Source organism: Oryx dammah, unplaced genomic scaffold, assembly GCF_014754425.2.
Source record: "Oryx dammah isolate SB20612 unplaced genomic scaffold, SCBI_Odam_1.1 HiC_scaffold_28, whole genome shotgun sequence".
Lineage (NCBI taxonomy): Eukaryota > Metazoa > Chordata > Mammalia > Artiodactyla > Bovidae > Oryx > Oryx dammah.
The window spans coordinates 13,024,424-13,033,937 of NW_024070212.1; positions in this window are offsets into that span (position 1 = coordinate 13,024,424).

Sequence of the window (9,514 nt, forward strand, 5' to 3'; positions counted from 1 at the left end):
CTGAACTGAAAAACATAATAACTGAACTAAAAATTACACTATAAGGAGTCAATAATAGATTAGATGCTACAAAAAAAAATCAGCAAACTGGAAAAGAGAAGAGTGGAACTCACTCAAGCTTAATAAACCAAAGAAACATATCTAAATTAAGACCATTTAAGAGACTTCTGAGACAACATCAAGAATACTAGCATTCACATTACAGGGAGTCCCAAAACAGTAAAAGAAAGAGAAAGGGTTATAGAATATATTTGAAGACATAGTAGCTGAAAAGCTCCATAATCTGAAAAAGGTCACATGCATCCAGTTCTAGAAAGAACAGAGTACCAATGATGATAAACCAAAGAGAATTACACAGAGACATACTGTAATTAAAACAGGAAAAGTTAAAGATAAAGAGAGACTATTAAAAGCAAAAAGGAAAAGGCAACAAGTTGTGTGCAGAGGAAATCATATAAGACTATCAGCTGATTTTTTCAGCAGAAATTGTCGGTCGGAGGGTGTGGCATGATAAAGTGATGAAAGGGGAAAGCCTACAACCAAGAACGCATTACCTGGCAAGGCTCTCACTCAGATTTGATGGAGAAATCAAAAGCTGTATACATAAGCAAGTTCTAAAAGAGTTCAGCACCAACAAACCAGCTTTACAACAAATGTTAAGAGACCCTCTTTAAGCAAAATAAGAAAAGACCACAACTACAAATATAAAAACTACAAAAGGAAAAAGCTAATGAGCAAAGGCAGATATCTAGAAAAGATAGGAAATCATCCATACACAAAGCTAGGAAGAAGGTTAAAAGAGAAAAGTAGTAAAAAAAAAATTATCTATATTAACAATAAGTAATTAGTTCAGTTCCGTTAAGTCACTCAGTCATGTCCGACTCTCTGTGACCCCATGGACTGCAGCACACCAACCTCCCTGTCCATCACCAACTCCTGGAGTTTACTCAAACTCATGTCCATTCAGTCAGTGATGCCATCCAGCCATCTCATCTTCTGTTGTCCTCTTCTCCTCTTGCCTCAACCTTTCCCTGTATCCGGGTCTTTTCAATGAGTCATCTCTTTGCATCAGATGGCCAAAGTATTGGAGTTTCAGATTCAACATCAGTCATTCCAATGAACATTCAGGACTGACTTCCTTTAGGATGAACTGGTTGGATCTCCTTGCAGTCCAAGGGACTCTCAAGATTCTTCTCCAACACCACACTTCAAAACCATCAATTCTTCAGCGCTCAGCTTTATTCACAGTCCAACTCTCACATCCATACATGACCACTGGAAAAACTATAGCCTTGACTAGACGGACCTTTGTTTGCTAAGTAATGTCTCTGAGTAAGTGTCTTTTAATTTCATGGCTGCAGTCACCATCTGTAGTGATTTGGGGGCCCCAAAAAATAAAGTCTGCCACTATTTCCACTGTTTCCCCATCTCTTTGCCATGAAGCAATGGAACAGGATGCCATGATCTTCGTTTTCTGAATGTTGAGCTTTAAGCCAACTTTTTCACTCTCCTCTTTCACTTTCATCAAGAGGCTTTTTAGTTCCTCTTCACTTTCTGCCAAAAGAGTGGTGTCATCTGCATATCTGAGGTTATTGATATTTCTCCTAGCAGTCTTGATTCCAGCTTGTGCTTCTTCCAGCCGAGCATTTCTCATGATGTACTCTGCATAGAAGTCAATAAGCAGGGTGACAATACACAGCCTTGATGTACTCCTTTTCCTATTAGGAACCAGTCTGTTGTTCCATGTCCAGTTCTAACTGTTGCTTCCTGACCTGCATACAGGTTTCTCAAGAGGCAGATTAGGTGGTCTGGTATTCCCATCTCTTTCAGAATTTTCCAGTTTATTGTGATCCATATAGTCAAAGGAGTGGCAAAAGGCCGAGAGGAGATACCCCACATTCAAGGTCAGGAGCAGCAGCTGCACTTCACTGGACCAGCTGTGTGGAGATGCCCCATGTCTAAGGTCAGGGAAACCACAGTAAGATGGGAGGCACTGGAGAAGCTGTGAGGAGATACCTCAAGGGCAAAGGAGAAGCCCCAGCAAGACAGTAGCAGGGGCAAATTCGCATTTAGAATCAAACCCCATTGCCGCCAGAGACAGAGAGCTCAAAAAAACCTTGTGTGCACCAGGACCCAGGGCCCCCTTAGAGACTGAGACAGAAGTGTATTTGAGCATCTCCTGTGGCGGTACAGGTTAGCAGTGATATGCTGCAGGGACAGGGACTCTGGGTGTCTGTATGGCATAAGTCCTTTTGGAGGAGGTCGCCATTAACCCCACCATAGAACTGCCAGAACTTACGTAGGACTAGGAAATAGACTCTTGGAGGGCACAACAGAACATTGTGCACCAGGACCCAGGAGAAAGGAACAGTGACCCCACAGGAGACTAGCCTATGGGTGTCCAGGAGTCTCCAGTGAAGGCGTCGGTGGCTGGTGGCCTGCTGCAGGATTGGGGGCATGGACTGTAGTACATGCATGGGATCTTTTGAGAGAGGTCACCATTATTTTCATTACCTCCACCAAAGTTTCAGTTCAGTTCAGTCGCTCAGTCGTGTCTGACTTTTCGCAGCCCCATGAATTGCAGCACGCCAGGCCTCCCTGTCCATCACCAACTCCCATAATTCACTCAAACTCATGTCCATCGAGTCGGTGATGCCATCCAGCCATCTCATCCTCTGTCGTTCCCTTCTCCTCCTGCCGCCAATCCTTCCCAGCATCAGAGTCTTTTAAGTTAAGTCTTTTCCAAAGAGTCAACTCTTCGCAATCAAACTTTACAATCTGTTGATCAGTATTCACAAAGTATTTTTCTGGGATTTTAATTGGAATTAAGTTGTAAAGAACTGATATCCTGGGGTGTTGAATCCTATCCATGAACATGGAATATCTCTATTTATTTAGTTCTTCTTTAATTCATCAGACTTCTATAATTTTCCTCATATAGATCTAATACCTACTTTGTTAGATTTATACCTAAATTTTTGATCTTTTAAGGGTACTAAAGTAAATTAGATGAAAATTAGGCCTTAAAGCTTGTGCTAATCCAATATGACTGTGTACTTAAAAGAGGAGGAAATTTGGATACTCAAAGAGACATCAGGTATATATGCCCACAAGACCATATGAGAAGTTAGCAAGAAGCTGACCATCTGCAAGCCAAGAGGAGAGTTCTCAGAAGAAACCAAACGTGCCAACATCATGCTCTTGAACTTCTAACCTCCAGAACTATGAAAAATAGTGTCACATGGCTCCTCCTTGAAAGTGAAAGTCACTCAGTCATTTCCAACTCTCTGCGACCCCATGAACTGTAGCCTGCCAGGCTCCTCCATCCATGAAAAGTAAATCTCTGTCAAATCATCAAAAATGTATGTGTGTGTGTGTATATATATATTTTTTTTTTCCTTTAGCGCATCAAGCAAAGAGAGACTTTTCATAGTTCTTTCTGCAGCAGCTGATTCTCCACCTAGACCTTCATGTTCCAAATCAGCCTCATTTTGGGTAAGTAACACCCCCTCAGAATAGGAAAATCACTATTAAACTTCAAAAGGCAAATATTTGTCCTGCTGTACTCAGCTACTGCAGCTGCCATCTTAAGTTCTTGTTATTTTTCAGTCTTAAGAGTGGTGTCTTATCTTCCCATTTCCTGTTTGTTGGGAGTACAGTGTCCACAACCTGAGGCCCTTCTCTCCACCCAGTATTTGCCCCTCAAACTCCTTCCTTCTTCTACTCCCAGGCTGAGAAGAACATGCAGAGTCAGTGTGAAGCCAGGACAGCCCTCCATTGTCACATCATTCAAGCACAGCTGAGCTATAGCGCCACCTGCAGACACAGGAGAGAAGGCGCATTGGGATCCCTGCAGCCTGTGGCTGGTGATCTCTGTGGTTTCAAGCTGTTCACACACTCTCTATGAAGGGAGGCTGGTATACTGCAGATGTTGCCTCATGTGAAACAGGCTTCAACATGGCGACCCTGCCCCTGTCCTTGTCCCCAGAATTTCCTTATGTTGCAAAGGAGGACTGAACTCTTCAGTCAGACAGTGGGTCTCAATTTCTGGCTCTGCCATTATTGGCTAGAAAATCTTGGGCAACTCGTATATACCGTAAAACAAGTGGCTTTACTTCTTTGAGCTTCAGATTCCTCTCCTGATAAATGTTACTGATTTGTGAGGGAGAACTGACTTTTCTAGAAGTTTCCACAATGTTCATTATTGTAGAGGAGGTGGAAGGGGCTAGAGAACATAGGAAAGTGTGTAATCTGTGTGTTACTGATATCCATTCTATTCCCAGAGGAAAGCCTTTTCTGTTTTTAAACTGTGAATCATGAAAAAAGTATCAGTTATTTAACAGGAAAACCCCATTTTTCATCTTTTACTTGCAAATTTTTTATCAAAACAGAAAAGTGTAATACATACATAAGTAATTTGTGTCCCTATACCAGACAAGTCAGAATGTGCATTATTTTAATTAGTTCCTCTCACCACTTCTGGCCTTCCCTTTCCATCCCAGTTTCTACGAAAATTATCTCAATAGGGAAACAGCTGCCCCCTGAGTGTTTTTCTTATCCGTATTCCTGTTCCTTTTTCTGCTCGACAAATGCTATCATTTTCTGGTCAGTGTCATGGAGTTTAAAGGATCAGTGAGTAGTTCCAGGAAACCTGAATGAGTTCCTTTTTTTTTTCAGCTTGAGTTGCTGTTTACATTTAGGCTGGCTCTCCTCTGTGCTACCAGAGCACTTCCACAGTACTGCCATTATATCGTTCGTCATCATTCTCTGAGAGCTGTGTAGGTGGCAGGGCAAAGGGTGCCCAGGAAACCACCTCTGATTTCAGCAGCTCTCTGTGTGCTATTGGTTACCCAACAACCAGTGATGGCCAGAAGTCCTTCAGAGAAGCAGATGCAACTGTCTTTTATAAAAGAACAAGCTTTAAAACATTAAAGCATACTGCATTAAATCATTATATTTACTCTTAGGTCCTTAAAACTTTACAAGGAAAAAACCTTATGAACACATATTTGCATGTGTCCTCAAGGGAGGGTTCACAGGATGTGCTGGTATACATGAGAGATGGAAATGACCTTACCTATTACCCAGACTTTCAGACATTCCCAGATTTGGTCCTCTTCCTGTATCCTTTGTGGGTTCCAAAAGTGCAGTGAGGAAAAAAAAAATTGGAAACAACCTGGATTTTATACAGATTCCAGCATCAAATGTTTTCTCATTTTGGCTATAAATTAGAACTCCATCTCCCTGTCATGGTAAAGAATTGTTTCTGTAGCTTATGAAAAACAGTTTAATAAGTTTCTTTATATGAGAGAGAGAGAGAGGAAGAGCAGGCTTCAAGAAGCTCATGGACCACACAGACATACAGATGTAGGTTCCCTGTTCAAAAAACCAAACATTGCTTTGGGGTAAATAAAAGGTCTTCTCTGAAATATCCTATCCAAAAGAGATCAAGCCCCTGAATCGTTGCCACTGACCAGTATGATTTAATGTCTGCAATCTTTCAAAAACTTTCATTTTAAAGCCTAAATAACCAAAGAAAGAGATTTAAAATCACAAAATAACCACATACAAAGGAAGTTAAACAAAATACCCTGCCCAATATCATACAAATTTATTGAAAATCTAGACAAAAATAATCATTTTCTGGGAAGAAATAATTTGCCAATAGTAACTCCACAAGAGGGCTTCCTTGATACTCAGCAGTAAAGAACCCAGCTGCCAATGCAGGAGATGCAGTTTTGACCCCTGCATCAGGAATATCCTCTGAAGAAGGAAATGGCAACCCAATCCAGTATTCTTGCCTGGGAAATCCCATAGGCAGAGGAGCCACAGTCCATTGGGTTGCAAAGAGTTGGACACAACTTAGCGACTAAACAACAACAAACTCCAGAATAGAAAGAAAATATGGACAGATAAATTACCTTATTTTTTTTAATTTTTACCATCAAATAGTACTCCTAAGAAAGTAGCTGACATAGACAATTTCACAGGTTAATTATAACCAAAGTTTAGAGAACAGATAATTCTACCATTCTATCACTATAATTTTACAGTGTTAGACATACTAGTTAACACAGTTAACACAATTAGGCCAGGGAAAGAAATGAAGTATAAAATTTTTAAAGATGGAGTTTATATTATTTATAGATTCTTAACTTTTTTACTTGAAAACTCCAAAAGAACCCATATGAAAATTATTGCATGTGATATGATAACTCAGGAAAAGAGTTGGATGCAAAATTAATATAGCAAAATATATAGACTTGTTATTAATGTTGTTGTTCAGTTGCTAGGTCATGTTCAGTTCTCTGAGACCCCATGGACTGCAACATACCAAGCTTCCCCGTCCTTCACTGCCTCCCAGAGTTCATTCAAATTCATGTCCATTGAGTCAGTGATGCTATCTAACCATCTCATCCTCCATTGCCCTCGTCCATGATACTAATAAACAGAATGGGATGTTTGGCACCACATAAATAAAATGCCTGTGTAAAAATATAACAGAAAATGTGGGAAAGATTTATGACAAAAAATATAAAATTCAAATGATGTTGTCATTCAGTCACTCAGTATTGGCTGACTTTGCAACCCCCTGGACTGCAGCATGCCAGGCTTCCCTGTCCTTCACTATCTCCCAGAGTTTGCTCACATTCATGTCCATTGAGTCGGTGATACTATCTAATCATCTCATTCGCTGCCTCTCCTTTCTCCTTTTGCCTTCAGTCTTTCCTAGCATCAAAGTCTTTTCCACTCAGTCAGCTCTTCACATTAGGTGGCCAAAGTATCACTATCAATATCAACTTCAGTATCAGTCCTTCCAATGAAAATTCAAGGTTGCTTTCCTTTTGGATTGATTGGCTTGATCTCCTTGCAGTCCAAAAGACTCTCAAGAGTCTTCTCCACAATTCAAAGACATCAGTTTTTTGGCCCTCAGCCTTCTTTATGGTCCAATGAAGATTACAAAATAATTCCTGAACAAAGGAAAAACAAAGCATGTTCTTCAACAGGAAAATTAAAATATAAATAATCAGTTCTCTTGAATTAATCTACAAATTTAACATGATCTTAATTTTAAAAAATATCAACAGGATTTTTGTTTAAATTCAGACAAGCAAGGTTTTTTATATGAAAATATAAGAAACAAGAACATTCAAAGACATTCTAAAAAATAAGCACAAAAAAGAGATTACTCCAAAGAAATTAAAACATACCATGGAACTACCATTATTAAAGCAGCATGGTATCACACCTAAATAGGCATAAAAAATTCAGGATAAGACACAAAAATGTTTTGAGACAATTGGCTAGCCATCAGGAAAAAATACTGAAGTCACACAACATGCTTCATACAAAAATAAATTTCACAAAGACTTGAATGTGTCTGGAAGTGGATAGTGCTAATGACTGCACAACATTATAAGTATACTTAATAACACTGAACTGTACACCTACATTGGTTAAGATGATAAATTTATGTTACATTTATTTTTCCATAATAAAAAATACACCACACAAAAAAATTTTAATGTAAAAACTTAAAAAATATTGGAATGATTTTTTTTTAACATCCAAGAGCAGGAAAAACTTAAGTATGACAAACACACAAATAATCAAAAACCTCTGAAACCAGAAAAGGTTGATATAGTTAACAACATAAAAATAATTTTTTTCATGGTAAAACTAGCTATACGTTTTTAAAAATCAGAAATTAGGACAGATAATGAAACTCATGTAAAAATACAAAAAAAGTATATGAAAAGTACTTAAATGTTCATTATTTGCAGACAAAGGAGGATTGATATGTTATTGATATATAGTAGAATTCTATGTAACCATACAAAATATTAAGGCAGTTCTTTCAGTTCAGTTCAGTCGCTCAGTCGTGTCCAACTCTTTGCGACCCCATGAATCACAGCACACCAGGCCTCCCTGTCCATCACCAACTCCTGGAGTTCACTCAAACTCATCTCCATCAAGTCGGTGATACCACCCAGCCATCTCATTCTCTGTCGTCCCCTTCTCCTCCAGCCCCCAATCCCTCCCAGCATCAAAGTCTTTTCCAATGAGTCAACTCTTCACATGAGGTGGCCAAAGTACTGGAGTTTCAGCTTTAGCATCAGTCCTTCCAAAGAACACCCAGGACTGATATCCCTTAGGATGGACTGGTTGGATCTCCTTGCAGTCCAAGGGACTCTCAAGAGTCTTCTCCAAAACCACAGTTCAAAAGCATCAGCTCTTCAGCGCTCAGCTTTCTTCATGATCCAACTCTCACATCCATACATGACCACTGGAAAAACCATAGCCTTGACTAGACGGACCTTTGTTGGCAAAGGCAGTTCTTTATGTGATGTTATAAAATAACTGAAATCTTGAAAGCAGCAAGAACTGACTTGTCACATACATATACGAGGCTGCTCTATAAGATGATGACAGTGTATTTGTCATAAGAAACCATGTAGGCCAAAAGATAGTGGCATCATATAGTTAAAGTTCTGAAAGTAAAAAAAAAATGGTCAAATAAGAATTCTGTTATTTACAAAACTGTCCAAAAATGAAGGAGAAATTAAGAAATTCCCAGAAAAACAAAAGCTAAGAGAGTTCAGTGCTAACAGATTTGCCTTCCGATAGTCCTTCAGGCTGAAACAAAAGGGCGCTAGAATCAGGCTGAAATAATAGGACACTAGAAGCCATCAGTTCAGTTCAGTCACTCAGTCGTGTCCGACTCTTTGCGACCCCATGAATCACAGCACACCAGGCCTCCCTGTCCATCACCAACTCCTGGATTTCACTCACACTCACGTCCATTGAGTCGGTGATGCCATCCAGCCATCTCATCCTCTGTTGTCCCCTTCTCCTCCTGCCCTCAATCCCTCCCAGCATCAGGGTCTTTTCCAATGAGTCAACTCTTCACATGAGGTGGCCAAAATATTGGAGTTTCAGCCTCAGCATCAGTCCTTCCAATGAACACCCAGGACTGACCTTCTTTAGGATGGACTGGTTGGATCTCCTTGCAGTCCAAGGGACTCTGAAGAGTCTTCTCCAACACCACAGTTCAAAGGCATCAATTCTTCGGTGCTCAGCTAGAAGCCATAGGAGGAAATAAAGATCACCAGTAAAAGTAACTGCATTGTTAGATATAGAAGATAGAGTTATTGTATTTTTGAAATGTAGCTCCTCTTTTTGCTTCCTATGCAATATAAAGGAAAAATGCTTAAACAATAATTATAACTATGTTAATGAGCACACAATGTATAAAGCTGTAATTCATGACAGTAACAAAATAAAGTAGCTGATGGAACTGGACAGGAGCAGACTTAAAGCAGGCTATTGAAACTAAAATGGTATCAATCTAGGAAGCTATATTTTTATAAATTAAGGATGTTAATATTTAAAATATTTACTTTTTCCCTGTAGCAAGCACTTGGAGAATAACTGAAACTATACAGAAAAGGCAGTTAAATGAAATCAAAATGGTACACTAGAAAAAAAATAACCAAACATGAAAGAAACCTAT